At 39.5% G+C, this 22,173-nt stretch overlaps 1 pseudogene; it reads left to right on the top strand.

The window, feature by feature from the left end:
- The first annotated feature begins 1,806 nt into the window (after positions 1 to 1,806).
- LOC139822279 (T-box transcription factor TBX2b-like) lies at positions 1,807 to 14,810 on the top strand (annotated as a pseudogene).
- Positions 14,811 to 22,173: the final 7,363 nt, after the last annotated feature.

Consider the following 22,173-nt stretch of genomic DNA (forward strand, 5'->3'; position numbering starts at 1 on the left):
AATTTACAAACTACTTTTTTTACAGTTTTTTAAATAATTAAATCGTATAGATTTAATTCCGGGGAGGGAAGGGTATCAAAGTTCCAACGATAGCTGTGTTTCAAGTCCGACAAATAATCGGCGCACAGTTTATTAAGTTGGAATATATGTATATACGTATATACATTGTTATTCGTTACTTCTGTAACTATTAATTCTCTAGTTGCGCACCACGTACCGCGCTTGACTCGTATCGCCGTCTTTTAATTAATTTATTATACATTCTTGACAGACCTTGTTTTTAAAGTTACAGTCTTGTAATAATATATACCGTAGTCTCCAATGTCAACCCAAATGAAACGATAACGAGCATCTGCAATAGCCATTAATATAAGACTAAAATAATCCTTATAATTGTGAAAAAGAAGCAACAAACCTGCAATGTTGTTGAAGTCTTCTCGCTGCAATCTGAACAATATTTGGTTTCACTGTGTCATATATGAATTTTACGGGAGCGGTTACTAATGGATTCATTGAAATATTTACAGTTTGCAGTTTATTTGTTCTCTTGCTGATTCCTGCGGGTAAATGTAATAACTTGTTATGTGACAAATCCAAAATTTTAAGATTTTCTGCATTTTCAATCCTTGGTGGCAAACGTCCCAATATGTTGTGGCTAACACTCAGTTCCACTAAAGCGCCCAACTTCCAGATATGCTCTGATAATTCGGGAAGCTATGAATAATATTATAATAGGATCACATATTTATGATGGCAGGGTGCTATTAATCAAATATTTTTTGAAACATTTAAGACATGATAAAATCGCTTTTATCAATGATTTTGTAATATCTTAAATACACAATATATGACATACCCAATTATAACTTATATCTAAAAAAAGCAAAGTCTTTCTAATGAAAACTTGATTTAACCACGACCATCCAAATTGACTCAAGTTATTCCGTGATAGATTAAGCCGTTGAAGACAAACCAAAGTACCAAATTTCTTTGGCAAATAATCAATTTTATTACCGAATATATCAATTTTACTATTTGATATATTTATATCTGTTACATTTAGCCACCTTGTAATGTTATTAAAATTCACAAAGAGTGGATTGTAAATATCCAGATGATAAAGTATTGTTAGCATGGCTATTGCGTCTTCAATAATTTTGCGTCTTTTAAGAATAGGGCTTATGTCTTCAAAAGTTAAGCGTTTTCTCTTAACCATACCTATCATCTACATTGAAAAGAATTATTTAGATTTAAATTTGAGATTGGTAAAAAGATAATATGCAAGCTTCAAGCTTTGAAGCGCGATATTGAATATATAACGTTAATTAACATAGCTTCTCAAGTGAATAACTTAATAATAAGAATAAAAATCATATTTTTTATTATTATATGCATTGCAGTCTTACCAAAGTAAAGATATCACTATTATGCTATTATTGACAAACTAAAAATTTTGTAAATATTCTACGTGTTAGTTATAATAATAATATGCAAAAATTCCAAAAGTTTGTCGTAAATAATTTGTTTCAAATTTAAAACAACCTGACTTCGATACGCGGATCTAGCACGCGGCTGGGCTGGGTTCGAAGGAGGCGCGGAGGAACAGAAGCGAGGCGTATGCTGGCAGAATGAAAGCGTATTGTTTTTGGTAACAAAATAACAAGAGTTTATTCTATAGTAACAAAGGCTCGGGATATTTACAAAGATTTATTGTGCGCAGACTATAATGTCGTGATGCATGCGGAGGCGTGCGAGATGAACCGGCGTGGCACAATGCAAGGCGCGTGTGAGTCTGATTCTCGCGGGATGGCACTAGCGGCCGGGTACACGCGTGATGCGATCGCGGCGGATGATCGGTTCGCTGCGGGCGGCGCGAGGTAAAGCGCGGTGCGTACGGAGCGGAGCCGGTGATTTCGGAAGTTCGTGTGTCGAACCGCGTTACAAAGTTTCTCGGTACGGGCGGAGCCGGTGCTCCCGGTGTCACGGAGTGGGGCGCGTCGAAATGGCGCGAAACGCGGACGTGGCGATAAAATCACGGTGATTCCGCTCGGATGGCGGCAGGATCGATCTAGCGCGAGTCCGACCACCGAGAAGCGCTCGGTGGAAACAGAGTACGGAGCAGTACGGAGGCTTTACCCCCGAGAAAGACTGCGAGCGGCTAGATCGAGGAAACAAAGGCGCGAGTCCAACCACCGAGAAGCGCTCGGTGGAGGCAGAGTACGGTGGCTCTACCCCCGGTGGAAGGCTGCAAGCGTCTGGGCGCGAGACGGTATCCGGCGAGAAATACTCGGTGGAGACAGAGAAGCGCTCTGCCCCCGTTCGGATAGCCTTGTGGATGAGGAAGCTGGCCGGTATGGCGGCGGAACGGTCGGAGATTACGGCGCCACAGTGGGGCGAACGCCTCATTTTTCGGTCATTTGCTTATAACTTCTACATTTTTCAATGAAATGACTTGAAACTTGACATAAATAATGTACGATTATTATACATTTAATGTATAAAATCAAAATTATTTAATTAACAATTTTTCATAAAGCGCATAGATAATTTTTTTATTTTTTAAATACTTTTTAGTTTTTTTTAAGTCGGTTCTATTTTTAAAAAAATTTTTTATTTTATACTTTTTTAGTGCTTCATTAAATTAATATGAATAATTATTATCGCATATTTTCTTACTGCTTCGTACCCTGATGTTTTAGCGCGATATTTTATGTACAAAACCTTTCTGAAGAATTGCTCTATAGGACAGTAAAAACCGCATTTAAATCCGTTCAGTAGTTTTAAAGAAAATCGTAGTCATACATACATACATACACGCCGAATATATATAGAACCTTCATTTTTTGAAGTCGGTTAAAAAATAAAGTTAATTTGATTTTCAATGATAGTCTTAAACCTCGGAATGTTTAATTTTTGTGAGTTTTATAATAGAAAAGGAACTGTTTTTCTTGCTTCTCACATCTATTTCTTGAACTTAATCATCATCTACATCATTATCGCTGAAATATAATAAACATTTTGCATCTTCAGTTAATTCTTTCTTTTTATGTCCCATAATTTTTCGCAAATTAGATATTATTGGATCTGAAGGAATTATCAAATTATTAAAATATCTTCATATTTTGTATTCGCGACATTTTTCGCGAATGATTTTCTCTATATTTTCTAAAATATTTATGGTTTGCTTCATGAGCATCTTCAGATAATTGTCCTATTGGTACGATAGCATTTTTTATAATATCACTGCCATGAATCAATAACTTGTGGACTGAGACTGGCATGTAGTACCATGGGTATAATGATACAAATAATTCGGCAGTTCTAAAAGCATAGGATTCGAATTCCAACACGTTAATCCTATTACCGCTAGCGATTACTTGCAACAAAACTCCAAATCGAGTTATTAAGTTTTTATTCCTATTTGTCCTATTTCTAAACCTGTAATGGCAGCTGATAATTCTGGATTAGCAAAAAATTTTTTGGCCGTGTTGCCATCATTGGATGTACCTTTTCCTTGTTTCACGAAGTCTATCAAGAGACCTGCTTTTGTTCTGAAGGCAGTCTGTATCTCTCTTTTTCTTTGCTCGACTTTTCGTTTATGACTCTCATTCCTCGCTGACCAACATTTGATATTAATTTTATACGAAATGTGTAATAAGCATTCGAAACAGCGAATCCAACAATGTAACTGTAATTGTAATGTAATTGTAATCGTAACGGCTAGCTGTCCATTTTGACTTCAAATTCTTCGTGTTTATGAATTTTTGTTTCAATGGTTCCAACGCGATTTTGGGTAATTCAGTATCAATACATGATATTATGTGGCTTATTAAAGTCTCATAATTTGATAAATCAAGATTATTTGCACGCATACAATTAAAAAGTTGACGATTTGTTCGGAAATTTTCCATTTTGCGAGCGTGTTAAAGTATAATCTTCTATATACTTTATATATTCTATATATTTTTCACTGTATCCTGAAAAGGACGCAAAGTGAATTGTATAAAGCAACGACAAAAATCAAAACTTTCAAAATCAAAAAGTCTTTAATCGACTACTGATCGAGAAAGACTAACGAAAAGTTCTTATCTCCGCTGTTTTTATTTCCTCCTCTTTCCCTCTCCTCCCTTCCCCCTCCCCTCCCCCCTCGAGGAGAACGAATAATTTAACGTAGAGCAATCTTATTGGCCCATGGATTTACAGAATGTAAGTGGCAGTACTCCAAATACATTTATCCAATAATATTTATCATATTGCTATTATATTAATTAATGTAATTAATTGTTATAAAATAGCAATATTTAAACAAATTATATATCCTCTTTCTTATATAATTATATATCGTCTTTCTTTTATGAGAAAATAGACATCCATATTCACTCGACATGATCGAACGTCGTCCACTGAGCTATTCATGGACGACGTTTGACTATGTCGAGTGAACTTTGAGGTCAATTATCTCAAAAAGGGGGACGAAGGGGGATGAATGATCATATATGGACAAAAACTAGACACTTTGTCCTATCAAATGGCGCAGAGTAAACCTTAATCCATTCTAATCCACAAACTTTCTTCCTGTTTGAATATTGAAGTAAGAAATTTTTAATAGTCGAATATGTCGTGTATATTTATTAATATATAATAGTACTCAAATGACATAAAACTAAAATAAATATGTTTTTTGAACCCTAATAAATAAGTTCTGATAGGCATTTAACTCATATTCGCAGTTATACTTTCGACGGAGACTTTAGAAAGTAACCTATCGAATTATTAGAATTTCAGTATTCACGAAAATGTCATACTTTATCAGATCATTTTGAGGAAATAACAAAGGATAAAATCAATTATAAGCACATTTATTTATAGTTTAGGATATATATTAACATAAAATCTCATCAAAATTTAAATTATACGTTTTTCATTTTTTCGTCCAATATCCGGTTTTTGATAGATTCGCCCCACTGCCGCGATTGCGTTCGGCGGTCTTCGGTCGCGTTCGGCACCGCTCGGCGCTTTGAGACGGTTGCCGCGGTAAGTCCGTTCGCGGACTTCCTATCGTTTACAAGTATTAAATAAGGTGGGCACACCGTGCCCGTTTTCGCTCGGCGGATGGTCGGCCGGGCGGTCTCGCCTTGATGTTCGGCCGGAACGATGCGTATTACGGGGCGCATCGTTACAAATTTTTTGAAAAGTCATAAAAATTACTTAGCATACTATATTATATATACATATGTGTGTTGTCACGGCTTTTTCACTCCCGGAGCGGTCCGGGGCGTGTGCCGGATCAAAAGGGGAAAAGGAGAGAAAGGTGATAGGCCTGTCCGGTGATTCTCCCGCACCTCCGACACTCTGCGAAACGAGCTTAAGGTTGGGCGCCAGACGCGTAAATTCGTGTCCGCAAAATCGCTAATAACCAAAAGAGAGAGACGCAAAACGAAACACGTCGGGGTGCGAGAGAATCGCTAGCTCAGCCTAATAGCAGGGCGGGATTAATTAAGGGCAGCGCGATATCCGGCGGGGTGACACATAAATCATAACTTCAATCGGCTAACAAATAAAGAGTGACATTTATTGTATAATCGATTTAGAGAAAATAATAATGGCCAATTTGGCTTTCATTAATAAAGCAAGTAGATGGTTGATAACGTGGCGTCAAATTTGAATAACACAGAAAGGATAACGCGGACGCCAGAAAAGCACGGAAAATTACGCTAATTTAATAAACGCGCGGAAGGCGCCGGCATTACACAAGATAATATGAAAAGAAAACTAACTTCCCGAAGGCTTCAAATTAATAGAGCCGGCGACATCGGCAAAACATAATCGGAGTAACGTGAAATAATATTGCGTGGGCTGGCACGACATGATAGCGCGTCACGGTCGGAGCGCGTGATCGCAAGGGCTCAAGGCCGTGCAGAGATTTTGTCGCTAATAATCTTAATCTAACGCAAGGAATAATTGTAGTCTACCGCGAATAATAATCTTAATCTAATGGGAATAATATTCTTAATCTAAGGCGAATAATCTTCTTAATATAACGCGAATAACATCTGGACGTAACTAATCACTCGGGGTGATCCGTATTTTACCGTCATTTATCACGCGAATAACGTCCCAACGCCAGGAGTCAATCGGCGCGAACAATGTTCTCACGCAAATAAGATGTCGACGCGGACGATAATCTCACGCAGTTATTATCCTACGTACGTGCTCGAAAGCAAGACTCAGGCGCGAACAATACGGCAAGGCCGGTAACATCAGGACGCAATCACGGGAATAATGTCTCGGCACAACCGATACCGCGTAGATACGCTAAGTGTCCGGACGCGAATCGCGAGCGACGTAATTACCAGCGCGAACAACCGTCTGATGCAATTAATACTACCACGCGATTAATATTCGGCCGGGTGAATTACTACGCACAACGCGGCACGCGGACGTGAACGCGAAAGGCGTGAGAAATGGCGTACTCGCAATATCGAACGTCGTCATCGGCGCTTTTACCGCGATCTCCAGGAGTCGTAGATTTCGGTCGCGATCCCACGGCCACGAGACCAGTCCGGGGCCCCTCGCTTTCGCTATCGATCGCCAAATACGCCTTGTCGGCGAGTACGTAATTATCGCGAATATTCCCGAGCGAGAGCGCTACCCAGGGAGCGGTGTCGTGGCTTTACATGATTATGTTACGCGAGGCAACCTCACCGTAAGTCGATTCTCTCCCGAGGATCCTCGCCGTCGTTCCAAGGGTAGGAAGAATACAGCCCGAAATCTTATGCGCCTCAAAGGGCGACTCCGGTCGCAAGACCGAGCACAACGGTTCGCAGTTACGTGCGTCGGCGATCGAGAACGGCTCAAGAATACTCCCGAAATTTCGCTCGATGGCGGAATTGATAGCGTACCCCACCCCAGGCGTACGCGGCCCCGCGACGCTATCGCGCGGACCAATAGGGGATGAGCTCGCAGGCTCGCGGTATCTCCTCGCACAGGGCCGTTAGTCACGGCTTTTCGCAGGGCGCTCGACGGCCCTTCGTTCGCGCGGTGATTTTCCGGGATTCTTCCCGGCAGCGGACGGGACGTGATTGCCTCCGTGTTTCTCCTCTTCGGTCCGGGGATGGTGGCCATCCATCCCGGAATCTGGTCAGTAGCGTAAGGAGGGCAGGTGAGCTGATTTTTGCCCCGACGTCCCGGGGCCCTGCCTGTACGGATCCGCCCGTCGCTATGTCACGCGCCGCGCGCGTATCCTCTCGCGCTCCCCTGCGCTCGGCGGCCCGCGAGCATCATCGAAATTGGCTTGCCGTCGTCTGATTTCTCGCCTCTGTCCTTGTCGTCGACTCCGTTTTTCCGTGATTCTCAGCATCGTCTCAGGAACTCCGGTTTTCGGCTCGGTGAGGCGCCGCGCAAATGATACAAAAATAAAAAGAAGGGATTAGCATAACGCAACGCGATTAGAATAGGCCCCCTGGAGATCTCGCAGCGATTTATTGAACCGTCCTCGGGCATAAAAGGTCGCGAAACCTGCGCCTTGTGACGGCGGCGGGGCGCTGCAACGGTGCAGCGAAACTGCCACGTCACAGTGTATATATATATATATATATATATATAATATATATAGCATATTTTTAGAATATAAACCTGAAATCAGATTTCCTTAAACATGAGATAAATTGGCTGTAATAATTCGTAATTATTTTAATTTTTTATACCATTACTATATAAGCCTAATTTAGGCTTTGTAGTTATAAATATGCTATACTAGGCTTCTCCCCCCCCCCCCGCTCACGCATGTACTTTGGTATATTATATGTATATATATGTATCGATAAGCTACAAACAGTTTCTTCCAACTACAATGTCGGTAGATTTTAATATTACTCTGAGAAATTATTTTTCGTATTTATCTTTTACTTATATCTATCAATTTAACATAAATTTAACTAAAAATTTATATAATTTTGAACTTTCCTAATAATAAAGTTTATAAGTCTCAGTAAAGGCCGAATTTTTTGAAAAATAAGTATACGTTATTGTTACCGCTTAATTTTAGTTATAATTTCACTATAAAGTCGACCTTCTTACTGTTTCACATTCGGTTCTATCAGCATCAGTCTAATATAATAATATGAAACAATAATAGAATATACGACACAGTAACCTCGGGGTTCGTGACAGAACATCACCTTATATTATAAGTTTCTATAATATTAACTCTCATTGAAAGAAGATCGCAATAATATTATAACTTAAAAATCGGCAAGGATCTATTAAGAATAACTAAACTTTTTTGCAAAAGCAATAAAATAAGCAAGGTAATAAATATAAAATAATGTGCAACAGATTCCTCGATCGTTACATACATATAAAGATACATACATATAAAAGATACATACATATAAAGATACTGAAATCAGATTTTGCTCTCCCCCGCACCCTCCCCCCCATAATTCCATGCAGGTCAGTGTGCGTGGATGTGTGGCGTGGGCGAGGGGGGGGGGCTTCGCCCTCCGCACCACCCCCATGCACGGGGCGGTGTGGATGAGGTTGAAGCGTGGACAAGTGGGGCTTTGTTGTCCCCCCCGCACCACCCCCCTAGGACACGTCTTCGGCGTATTTTAGTCAACACACTAATTCTCTTAGCTTCTCGAATTGGCGATTTTGGCAAGAAATGCTTCTTCTTCTTCTTCTTCTTCTAATGGCTTCTGCACACAGGACGCGGAAACACTTGCCGCGCGGCAAGCCAAAGCTCTTGTCGCCATTTTTTTCTCCTCGGGCTTTTTGGCGCATTCCTTGCAGCATATCTCCTTGTTTTTCTCGTTGTCACTACGTTTCTCGTCGTCATCAAAGTATATCACAAAATTACCGACATTCTGATTACAATCATACTTTTCCGTGTCAAGAATTTTTCTTTTGGTCCCTGTTTTTTTTCGGGGAGCATAGTGTTCACAGTGTTCTTCTTCCATTTGGCAAATGGCTTTCTCGGCATTATTTGTCGTCTAGTTTATTAAATTAGTGTTTATTAAATTAAAAATTTATTAACATTGGAATAGTTAAAATAAAAAAGAGATTACAAAATTTATAAAATTTGTTATTTAAATTTTATCATCAGAATCTTCGTCGGGTGTGTGAAGTTGGCACCCTTTCTTTAAAATTCGATAGTTTTGATTAGTGTTTCAGCTTCTTTTCGAAGAGTATATATAGGAGTATTTTTATATTTATAAAAAGAGTTCCAGCGATTAACACTATGAAGAAAGTAATTAAAAAATGCTAACTTTACACCCAACTTTAAAACCGAATAGTTCATCTAAAGAATTTTGACGACTAGAGTTCCTGATAAAAGAAAACATTTTTCGATTTTTTTTCAAAAAACAAAAAAAATGAGAGTCTGATTTTAAGCCAGAATAGTTCTAAGTAGCTCATTTGATTTCTTTCGAAAAGTTCTCGAGTTCCTGATAAGTAAAAAATTCCAAAACTTTAGAATTATTTTAAAAGATCATCATCAAAACTTATGGAAATGACGTTCACGGCAGACCTTCGAAGTCGAATATCTTCTTAACTATTGACCGAATCGTTTTCGATTATAGAAATTTCTTTCAGAATTCTTAGAGTTCTACTAAAAAACGGAACTCTTATCAGAACGTCTAGAACTTTCAAAACAAAATTTTAATGCGGACTTACAATAGTCGAATTTCACGCGTCGCATTTTCGAAGTCGAATATCTTCTTAATTAGCCATTAAGAAGTTAATATATTATGTCTTGCTCAACATTTAGAAATTAAGTTAAAAGTACCAATACCCGGACATATATATATATGTACCTATATCTGGACACCTTTATTATTTATAAGTATAACGCGAATTAAAATTAAAGATAAAAATATTTTTTCTTGTAATTTGAAACTTTAGTTATATGGTATCCAAACGTTTATTTCCATAAATTTATATTTTTTTAAAGTTATCCAGACATAGGTACGTGTCCAGCCATTGGTACATTTACCTACTCTTAAATGTCCGGATATATAGGTACCTTTATACCTTAATTGGATCTGAAAATTAAATAATTTCCTTCCGCACGAGCCGAAATAATTAATAAGATATTTTCTTTTTTTTATTATATGCAAAATTAAAGATAAACTTTATATTATACAAATTTAGATTTTGTATTAGACATTTAATCATTTTTAAGTGGAAGTTGTTCGAATTTTTATTAGATAATTTGTATATGACAATTAAAATTAAATTCATATAATTAATTGCATCTTTAAGCTTATCGGTTAAATAAGTTTTTATAAATGATAGCGTTTCTTGTGTTTTTACTAAATATAGAATTTATTAGTATCTACAGTATATTCACGAAAGAGTACTTTTTAATGAAAAGTAGATTACAGCGGATATACTGAATAGTACTAGCTTGTGAAAATATCGTTTTGTTAATGATACCACGTAAATGTTACTTTTACAAAAGGTGAAAAAAATGGCGCTAAGTACGCTTCTATAATATACATTAATGATACGCGAGATTCACTTACGTGTACAAGCTAAACGTCTATTGTTTTCTATTTTGTATACATTGAGTATAATTATGTTTTTTTTTTTAATATTTAAAGGCGCACATTATGTCATCGGTTGAAGTTCGGCCGAAACAGTCGTTTATTATAAGTTTTAATACGATATCGTAACACGCGATTTGGCGTGAAAACGTGAGTTTTTGTTAGAGAGAGAGAAAAATTTCGAGTTTCCCGTGTACATGGATTTTTACGTAAATTTAACATTGTAATGACTTAACGCATTTTTATTTTTCGATATCCTCTTTCTATATTTGTAAAGAGTATGCAGAAGAATGGTGCACGGAAAGAACGGTTTTGCTGAAGTATCAAAAAATATAGCTAGATATAGATCTGAAAATAATTTTGTTGCATCATCAAAATAATTATGTAAAAGAATCAAACTAATTACTAAAATATCAAAATTTTTACAGCATTATCATCATACTTCAGCGACCTACTATAATTATTTTAATGGTGCAACAAAATTATTTTTAAACAGAAAACCGTTTTTTCCGTATGTGTAGATTAAGGACGTTCTCTCGTCCTTATACTAGAGAAAATCGATTTTCTTAGGATTTTCTTGAAACTGTGAATATACGTTAATTTAGGTGTGCTTTATGCGTGGTATAAATTTCAGTACCTCTTCCGGGATAAAAAATGAAGATACTGAGCCTCAAAGTTTAAAAAAAAATTTTAAATTTAATTTTTGTTAGTTTTGGCATTTTTTCCTTATAGAACTCGACGAGAGAAGCAACTTTGGTCCTCTTGGCCAACCTCGTATCTCTTACCGTTTGGCCTGGAAAACCTTTTCATTAGTAAAAGTTGAAACTTTGAGGCTCAGTATCTTGATTTTTTATCCCGGAAGAGGTACTGAAATTTATACCACACATAAAGCACACCTAAATTAACGTATATTCACAGTTTCAAGGAAATCCTAAGAAAATCGATTTTCTCTAGTATAAGAACGAGAGAACGTCCTTAAAGGTGTGCATTTCCATGATGCGTGATTAAGAAACTCTGCAAGTCTGGCTTTCGTTTGCGCTTCGCAAAATCGAATTTTGTAGGGGAGAGTGGGCACCCTTGAACCACGTTTTTTCAAATCACATTAAAAATAATTTTTAATAACTTTATTATAATATAAATGAGACTATTCGATGTTTAATATAATAAACTTTGTTTGTAAATGATTTAAGAAGTAAATTTTCATAAATATTTTGCAAAAATAATGATATTTCGAAATGTTGCGTTTTTCACAGTGGACCAAAAGCGTGGGGTCGATTGAGCCATAGTGTAGGGTACACTGTGACATGTAATGTGAAAGGTAGGGTATTCTGTGACACGTAGAAGAGATCTAATTGAAAACTGAAAACAAAGCCTCACAGCGACTCGATTACATGTGATCTGTAACTAAAGGGTGAAAAAAAGAGAAAATAATAAGCGTAGTTCTGTAAGCGTGGAACAGAAGACCCCATCAACCTGCGTCACATTGGACCCCACTGAACATCGATATAATCTCACTTTAGTAGAAACGAATATTGCCTCATAGCGACTCGATTACATGTGATCTGTAACTAAAGGGTGAAAAAAAGAGAAAATAAAAGTGTGGAGATGATTATATCGATGGAAATTATTCCATTTTATAGGAAAAAGTGTAGTTCTGTAAGCGTGGAACAGAAGACCCCATCAACCTGCGTCACATTGGACCCCACTGAACATTGATATTATTTATCGTAAATATTTCAGATACAAAACAATTAAACGCTTTTGTGCGCACTTTAGTATTGAACCTAGATCCCGACGAACGTCTTATAAATTTTTTTTTAACTGTAGAATTCTTAGAAATCCATAAATATCAAAAAGTTATGACAAGTAAAAATTTACTTTGCAAGGCTCCAATTACATATCTGCCTTTAATTAAAGTATATATGCTTATTTCGGCATAATTTTTTGATGGAAGTTATATGTTTTGAAAACGAAAGTTTTCATACCCACCGTTACTATTTTGCAGAACGTTAATACAGAAAACTCGCACTGTCACATTGGACCCCGTGGCTCAAGGGAGCCCACTCTCCTCTACTCGTAGTATCTAAAAATTTAGCTAGATACAGATCTGAAAATAATTTTGTTGGTCCATCAAAATAATTATGTAGAACTGATTGTTAAAATGTCAATTTTTTTACAGAATCATCATATTTCAGCGACTTACTATAATTATTTTAATGGTGTAACAAAATTATTTTCAGATATTAGATGTATATTTAGCTAAATTTTTAGATACTTTAGCAAAACCGTTTTTTCCGTGCACATATTTTTATCAGGGTCTAAATATCGCCAATATATATCGCTAATGTAAAATGTACATAAAAGAAGCCAGTTGTTGCCATTTGTACACACATTAATCTAATAATTCCTTCGTCTGAACGTTGTTGGAATATTATCGAATCATTAGAGAATCTTAATACCTTGAATTCGACTGATCGAGATTCAGCGGAAAGGCAAATATGTATAATATATGAGAAGCTTGAAGAAGTGCAGGATATCTCTACTGAGATTACCCGGAAAAGGAACAGACAGTATCTGAACATTTTTAATTCTTTAGGGGCTTGTGTACATAATTATGTACTAAAAAAAAGAACAAAAAAACAATTAAAAACTAAAAAAACTAAAAAAACTTTCATCAGGGACGTGTCTTTTAAGACTACCTTATAACTTGTAACATTTTACTCCAACGGGATCGATGTGTGGCCCCTAAAGGATTAAAGAAAGAGAAAGTTACGACAAATTGATTAACACAACGCGTAATGAGTTAATATTTATTTTAACTGGCTCAGTAGATTAGTGTGATTATGGCATTTAAAATTATCACGTGAACGTTATTTGTTACCTTATATATTACCTTTTGTGAATCACGGCAGAAAGAACAAAAAGTTTATGGACACACAGTTGTCTCATGTGCGCCGAACGACCGACGACACATATAGTTTGCCTAGTTCGGCAGATTGCACTGATCCCGTTTTGTGGTAGGTCACTGGTAGGCGAGAATCGGTTGTCTCAGTTCCATTTTACAACTACACGTGATTTGGACGTTCGTTCTGACCGGTTCCGTGTTTGCCTTATATCTTACACCGACGGTATCGGAGAAGACACGTCGATCATCGGAGAAGTTTCTTCAAGATCTATACAATGCTCCTAGATCTATACAATTCAAGATCTATACAATGCACTGATGCTCTTGGAACTGAATATGCAACTGGCATCGCCACTCTTCGCGCAGTGACCGATCGCTCTCCAACGTAAATTAGGTGAGAGGATGAATTCAAGCGAATGGGTATTTCAACCCCCATTGCCGTGCGGAGTCAACGTGGAGCTGCTTAATTGAAATTTCTGGCAGCAATTCTCCGAGAATAATACAGAAATGATAATTACCAAGAGCGGTCGGCACATGTTTCCGTCCGTACAAATAAATGTAAACGGTTTGGAGAAACGTGAGATATATTATGTCCTCATGGAGATAGCACCGGCCTCCGATCGCTGTCGCAATTACTGTGGATACCAGAACAGGGGCCAGAACAGCAATATGAGTGACTGGAGCTTTGCGGGGCCGGCAGAGCCGCAACAGCTTTTCGGCTATAGGAGCATCCCGAGAGTCCGGCAACGGGGAGCCACTGGATGGACAATCCGATCAGCTTCAATAAATTGAAGCTCACGAACAACATCAACGACCCCAATAATAACGTGGTATTAACATCGATGTACAAATACGTTCCTAGGATCTGGATAGTTCGTTGCTTCGATGCGAAGAACTACAACGAGCTCTTTACTCATTCAACCGCGTTGTTCGCTTTCAAGGAGACGGAATTTATCGCGGTGACGGCATACCAAAACGAGAACATCACGAAGTTGAAAATCAATAACAATTTATTCGCGAAGGGTTTTTGCGAAATGGGTCAGTCACGGTTCAAACAAAAGCATCATTTGATCGATCATCAGGCTCAATCGGATTCCAGTCCCGACGAAAGGGTCTCATTGATCTACGACTCCGAATCGAATCAGCCGAACGACTTTCCCTTAAGGGTTCCAAGCCCATTAAAGCATGCGATTATCTTTTACTTTAGCCGGGGAGTCGAAGTTGGCCGGCCTTGCAACGTGGGAGAAGCGGACGCGAATCCCGCCACCGTTGCGAGTCGATCCCCGGCGCCGGGCGTGCTTGAAACGCAGTGTCCGTGCACTGCGTTTGACACAGATGGATATCCATTCACGAAATAACTTATTACTATTTATTTTTATTTGAATTTGACACGGTTACCGGGGGTAAGTCTCGTCGAGACCGTAGACATATTCGGACGTGTTTTGTCCTGAATAATTTTTGAAGATTGCTGATGCAATCAGCGCCGAGTTTGGATTGAATCTTTCAAGTCTGTATTTATTATATTTGACTTGTTCTTGGCCGTTATGTGATCTTGAGGAGGATTAGGTGCCATAAAATTTACAAAGAAGAGGAAGGAAGAAGAAGGCTATTGGGGCTACGGCTACTCGTGGCATGAGTTTTGTGCGTCAAGAGGCGTAATCGTTTCTATACCCGATAACTAGCGCCTACTCTCGAGGAGCCAGCTACGGAGTCACTGGGTGTCTCCGCACTAACCGAGTCATCAATCTCGCATCGTGCGTGCATTGCCTGGACCATCCGAAAACCCAGGCGTGAAGATTCATTCTTAACTTCTTCATATTTATTGCGTGTTGTGGAGCAAACGGATTGACAGCCGAGAGCTTTTTAGATAACCGTAACTTTCCTTGGCTCCGAAACTCACCAGCGGTACTTGGGCCCGTATCACTACAGGCTCTTATATAGAGGCGCAGTCAGATCGCCATTGACGCCACTTGGTTACTGCAGAACGCGCTGGCCATCCGACATCAGATCTTGCGACCGAGCCGTACTGAATCGGAACAGCCTCATTGCAGCGGTTCAGCGAGACCACTGGGAGGTGTTGCAGCGCATGACTTGACTGAAAGAGGCTATATATTCGCATCACCAGACCAGTAACTGACTCTGACTCCAGGCCCAAAGAGACTCGTGCAGAGAATCAATGGCTTAAGACAGCCTGACTCCTTCGATACAAAACGACAGTGCTCGCACCACCGTAGTTTTCAGGCCATTTGAATCTTTGGATTGTAACACAGATTTGCCACTTTTTTCCTTTCTGCCACGATTTACAGAAGATTTACAAAAGGTAGTAGTTTTGCCGCTGTTCGCAACGCGGACGGGAGTGAGGCCGCCGTGGCCAGCGTGATAACCGGTAGTAGGTCCGAGAGAACGAGTACGTGTATACGCGATCGCGTACTTAACGCGTATTCTGCGAGCGACCGGTCGGTCGGCCGCGGGTTTGATACACGGCCAACCGATCACGTGCCTCCGATCACGTGCCTCCGATCACGTAATCTAACTGATCGTTTCCAGTTTCACCGGCGTGAACTTGTTTCTAGTATTAGCCACGCGAAGTAAGACCATTTCTGCTACTCAATATGTCGTTAACCTTTTAGGGGCCTGTGTACATAATTATGTAAATTAAGAAAAAAAAAAAGCAAAAAACTTTTATCAGGGACGTTTTTTAAGATTATCTTATAAATTATAACATTTTACTCCAACGGGATCGATGTGTGCTTCCTAAAGGGTTAATTTAACTAAAACAATGTTAATTTAATTATTAATTTGACTAGTCAATGGAGTTAAAATAACATCATTTGTGTTATAAAATAATAAATTTCGACACATGGTAATTAAAAAGAACAAAATGTTATTTAACTCAAGGTATTGGTTTAAATTTTATCTTTTGATATTTAATAGCGTAGGGACAATTATAGTAACTATACCATTTTTTATTTATATAGAGTATATAGACTAATGACTATATGTATAGAATACTTTGTAATTAATTGTATTTGCAAGCCGTTTTATCAGACACTGTAAATCTAAGTGTGTTATTTCTACACGCATATACGTTTAAAAATGACACATTTGACTGAAGCTTGTTTTACATGTTTTGTTGCGTGTTAAGGCTCCTGTTCACTCACTGCAGCCATCTTGGATTGATGACGTCAGAAGCGAGAAAGTCATGAAAACATATCATGAAAATTCTTGCGATTTACACTAAAATAAAAATGTTTTTTGATAAAATACCACCTGTAAACGATAAAATAGATTTGTAAAATACACCGAAACATCCCCTTTTATATAGTAATCCACATTTGTCGAAGTGAATGTTGCCTAATCAAGAACGAAAACAAGCCGTTTGACAGCTGCCGAATTGAAATAAGTATTTGCTTGCACATATTAAATCACGATAAAGTGGATATCTTCGGTGTATTTTAACACTATCACAATAATTTTAAATGTGAAAACACTGCACTAAAATGAAGAATAACGCTGTAAATCGCAAGGATAAATTAGCTTTGACGTGTCATTTTTCACGGCTTATAGTTCACAGTTTTGCCAAATGTGACGCTGTCTGTGCGAAAACGCGGAGTTGGCTCGCGAGCCAGCAGGAGCCTTAAATCAACATGTTTAATCATATTAATATGTTCAACTGTGTTAAATGGCTTTATTCAAAACGACAAGAAATGTGTAAGAAGAGCTTTAGTTAAAGTAACACAATTGGATTTGCAGTGAATTAACCGTATAGAAAAAGAATTTCGTATGATTTCATAAAATTATACTTTTTAAATGAAAGAAAGTTACGCACGTTGCACGAAATTTTCTTCAACTTATTAATACGCCATGAATGTACTCGATGCATTAAATTATGCATTTTATTCGTTGATATTGTTTACGATAATCTTATCGTCGCACCTTTAATCGATTATACGCGTACATATCGATGCTGCGAGATTTATATCAATATTACTCGTATAACGAACTCTTTCCGTGAATATATCTCCGATTTAAGGTCGATTTAGACATAACCGTGCCGTGTTCGTACCGTTTACGGACAGAAAGATTTAAACTTGTTTCACACGTAGGTATCCGGCACCGGACTACCGATGCCGGGTATCCGATCGATTTTCTTTGTTTTCACAAATCGGCTATCGGACAAACGTGTAAATGCTCCCATATTAATCCATATACTTCGCGATCGGATACCCGGCGTCAGTAGTCCAGTGTCGGATACGTGTGAAACAGGGCTTAGTCGAATTTCATCCGTTGCATCTTCGAATATCTTTGAATTCTTAACTAGTGGCCGGATCGTCACTAGTTAGTGGTAGAGTTGCAGGCGTTTTGATGGGAGTTTAAAGAAGATATTCGATTTTGAAGGTCTGCCGTGAATGTCATTTGCGTTTTGATGATGATTTTTTAAAACAATTCTAAGGTTTTGCAGTTTTTTACTTATCAAGAACTCTAGAACTTTTCGAAGGGAATCAAATGAACTACTTAGAACTATTTTGACTTTAAATTAAACTTTTTTTTTTGTTTTTTGAAAAAAATTTTAAAAAAGTTTTCTTTTATCAGGAACTCTAGTACTCGTCCAAAATGCTTCAGATGAGCTATTCAAAACTATTCGGTCTTAAAGTTGGGTGTGAAGTTAGCATTCCATTTTTTAATTGCCTTTTTCAAAGAAAACAGCAAATTGAGAGTTATCTCGCCAGTAAGTGAAAAAAATTCAGCTTAGGTGTATTTTATTCGACCCAACTGGCCAACTTTATTAAATAGCACGCTACGTTTCGACCTCGGGTTTAGGTCCTTTTCAAGCGTTTCGAGTACAATAACTATTAATTAGTTAGGCATAATGCCTGCTACGCCACATCTAAAAACTAATGATAAAAAGTATTACGACATGTAACATATATAGTTCACAATTAATAAAAATGAAGTGCTTACATAATTTGTTCGTTGATAATTAAAATATATATATAGAAGACCGTTGACACGGCATATTCGATCGTTCGTAAAGAACTTGTCGAGTCGGCGATGGTACTGTTAATGTGCGGACACGGATAACAACAAAACAGTACCGCTCAAAGCGATCAAGAAGGGGGAACAGAGTAAGAAGTGGGAAATTATGTCTTTTCTATAATACGTTCGTAGAGAGCGTTGAGCTTCTCTGTGTCTCTTTGTAAATTTATATTATCGTTGAATTTTTTTTATAAAAAACATTTCTGCTATTTCCCTCTTCTTAGTCTGTTTCTCCTTATGTAAGATTACTGGTTTATTCCAGTCGAAGTCGTGTCCATATGACATTCTGTGACAGCTAACCACGGAATGATTACTGACGTTCTTCTTTATATCATTTTTCAAAGAGTTAATCGCCGGATCTCTTTTTATAAACATAAAAATACTCTTATACTCTTTGAAAAGAAGCTGGTACTCTAATCAGAACTAAAAAATATTAAAGTAGGGGTGCAGGGCGGCAGTGTGGTCTAGTGGTAGAGCGCCAGACTCGTAATTTGAGGAACCAGGTTCGAGTCCACTAGAGCCATGAAGCATGGAATGTTTTTCCGATAGCTGCGCCCCTCCGTGCAAGATAGGCTCTTGTGTGGAGAAAACTAGGCTCCGTCTTTCGGAAATAGACGTTAAGCCGTTGGTCCAAAGGGTTAAAGTGAGAGGAGAAGGATAGTATTGGTAGTAGATTGCGAACCCTGCGGGGATATGCAATAAATTACGAATTTTACAGAAAGTAGGGGTGCGAACTTTACACAACCATCTTCGTCAGTATCTGAATTTTCATCAGACATGTCAGAGTTTGTTAGACATTGCGTTTGTCTTTTTTCTGCAGCTTGTATGTATGGTGGAATCAATAATTGTACGGCAACTGGTGATAGTTTTTAATTCTTTTTGTGGCAGACTTTTGCAAACTAGATATATATATTTGGATCAGATGTGATCATAAGACGCAAAAAACATCTTCTGTTGTTTTTGTTCGAGAGCACTTTCTCGAGAAGTCTTCTCGAAACTTTTTTATGTACTCGTTCATTGTTTCTTGGGCATCTTCAGACATTTGCCTTATCGGTAATAGAGCAGAGGCTATAATTTTCGGTCCATGAATTAATAGTGTCAGAGTAAACTGCTGCTTGATAAAATTTTTGAGCTTGCTGATAAGCCAAAGCTTATCGGACAGTTCGTCCTTGAGCACAGACATCTGTTTCTTAAACTTTTCAATCTGCTCCTCCAAAGCTCTTTTTGCCGTTTCTTTCTCCTCGGGCTTCTTGGCGCATTCATTGCGGCATATCTTTTCGTTTTTCTCGTTGTCACCACGTTTCTCGTCGTTATCAACGTATATCACAAAATTACCGACATTCTGATTACAATCATACTTTTTCGTATCAAGAATTTGAAACAACCTAGCTTTCGAAGCTCGGATCTAGCTCGCGGCTGGTCAGGGTTCGGAGTAGGCGCGGAGGAAGACACAAGACGGTTAAAATGTGAAACGTAACAAAGTTTATTCAATTAAGCGTAATTACATTGGCGTGGTCGCGGCGTCGATAGATATGTACAAAAGTTCGCGGATGCGGGTACGATAGCGGCGGTATATACAGAGGATAGCGGTGATACCAGAGAATCGCGGACGCAGTTACGATGGCGGCGATACACAGAGAATCGCAAAGTTCGCGGACGCAGTTACGATGGCGGCGATATACAGAGAATCGCGGAGTTCGCGGACGCGGTTACGATCGCGGCGATATACAGAAAGAATCGCGGCGACTTCGCGCCCGGTGGCGTAAGGATCGATCTAGCGCGAGTTCGACCACCGAGAAGCACTCGGCGGAGGCTACGAGCGGCTAGATCGAGGAAAACGGCGCGAGTCCGGCCACCGAGAAGCGCTCGGTGGAGGCAGACTACAAGCGTCGAGAGACAGAGCGGTATCCGGCGAGAAGCGCTCTGTGGAGGTAGAGAAACGCTCTACCCCCGTTTGGATAGCCTTGTGGATGAAGCTGGTTGTTTGCCGAGACGCACTCGGCGAAGGCAGAGTATGCCAGAGGCGCTCTACCTTCTTTCGGACTGGCTTTGGATAAGCGGATGCGGGAATTCAGGATCTGTGCGGTCGGTGAGACGGATGATCAGGGAATCGCAAAACGTGTTAACGCCGCCTGGCTTATATACGCGTCGCGGCGGCGTTACGGAGTAGCGGGGGTAGCGACGGCAATCGCGAGCGCCGGGACGGTGCGGCGGAACGATCGGTGATTACGGCGCGGCGGCGTCCCGACGCCGCGACGCCGCGATCGCGTTCAGCGGTCTTCGGTCGCTTTCGGCACCGCTCGGCGCGTCGAGGCGGTTGCCGCGGTAAGTCCGTTCGCGGACTTCTTAACGTTACATGCTAAAAAATACGGTGGGCACACCGTGCCCGTTCTTCGCCCTGCGGGTGATCGGCCGGGCGGTCTCGGCAGGGTGTTTATGCCGGAGCGATGCAGTTTCAGGGCATCGTTACAAATTTTTCTTCTGGTCCCCGTTTTATTTTCGGGGAGTACAGTGTTCTTCTTCCATTCGGCAAACGGCTTTCTTGCTGGTATTTTGTAAATTAGCTTTTTTCGGTTCCGGTTTATTAAAATTTTCTTATTGAAATTTGTATTGAACTAAATTATTTATATGCATACTTTGTTTGTGGATATGTACTGTCACGGCTTTTTGCACTCCCGGACCGCGCCGGGACGTGTGCCGGATCAAAAGGGGAAACGGAGAGAAAGGTGACAGGCCTCTCCGACGATTCCCTCGCACCTCCGACACTTCGCGAAACGATTTTGCTGTTGGGCGCCAGACGCGTGAATTCGCGTCTGCGAAATCGCGAAAGAAAACCGAGACGAGACGCGAGACGAAACGTGCGGATGTGCGAGGAATCGGCTAACTCGACCTAAGGGCTGGGGCGGGGGTGATGAAGGGCAGCGCGATATCCGGCGGGGTGACACACAATAATTAAGGCCACAAACTCGAGCGATTGACAAATCAAAAGTAACATTTATTCTTTCGTAATTCGCGGGTGAAATAATACATGCCAATTTGGCTTCAGTCAATCGAACAAATCAAATAATCACGATAGCGTCAGAAATAAAACAACAAAAATAATGATAGCGCGGACGCCAGAAATAAACGGAGTATTACGTTATCGTATAGTAAACGCGCAGAATGCGCTGCGATTAGATCAGAGAAATACAGTAGGATGAAACTTATAATTAATATGGAACATCGACAGTAAACGCGGAACAATCACGGAAATAGAAAATATGGTCTTGCAGGAAAGATTGCGAGAGGACGGGACGTCACGCTCGGAGCGCGTGAACGCCACGTATATATAGAGTCGCACGAGAATTCTGTCGCCAATTATCTTAAGCCTAACGCCAATGGAATCGTAGTGTAAGCTGCGGCTCAACGTATAATGAGGGCCGTACGCAACGCAATAACGCGAGAAAAATTCCGACGCGATCGCCAGGAGACGCGAAATCTTATAACTAACGCGAAAATACAGACTTAATCGAACGCGAGAAATAACCAAAGGTAACGCAAGGCATTCGGCGAATACCATACTCTGTCTTCAGTGATTTTCGTAACGCACAGAATGATACGCCGAGATACTCGAAATAGCGCGAAATATCGGAACGAACGCGAGGAAAATATATGCGGAATTAACGCGAGCAATAATAACACGCA

Source organism: Temnothorax longispinosus, chromosome 11 (assembly GCF_030848805.1).
Source record: "Temnothorax longispinosus isolate EJ_2023e chromosome 11, Tlon_JGU_v1, whole genome shotgun sequence".
NCBI lineage: Eukaryota > Metazoa > Arthropoda > Insecta > Hymenoptera > Formicidae > Temnothorax > Temnothorax longispinosus.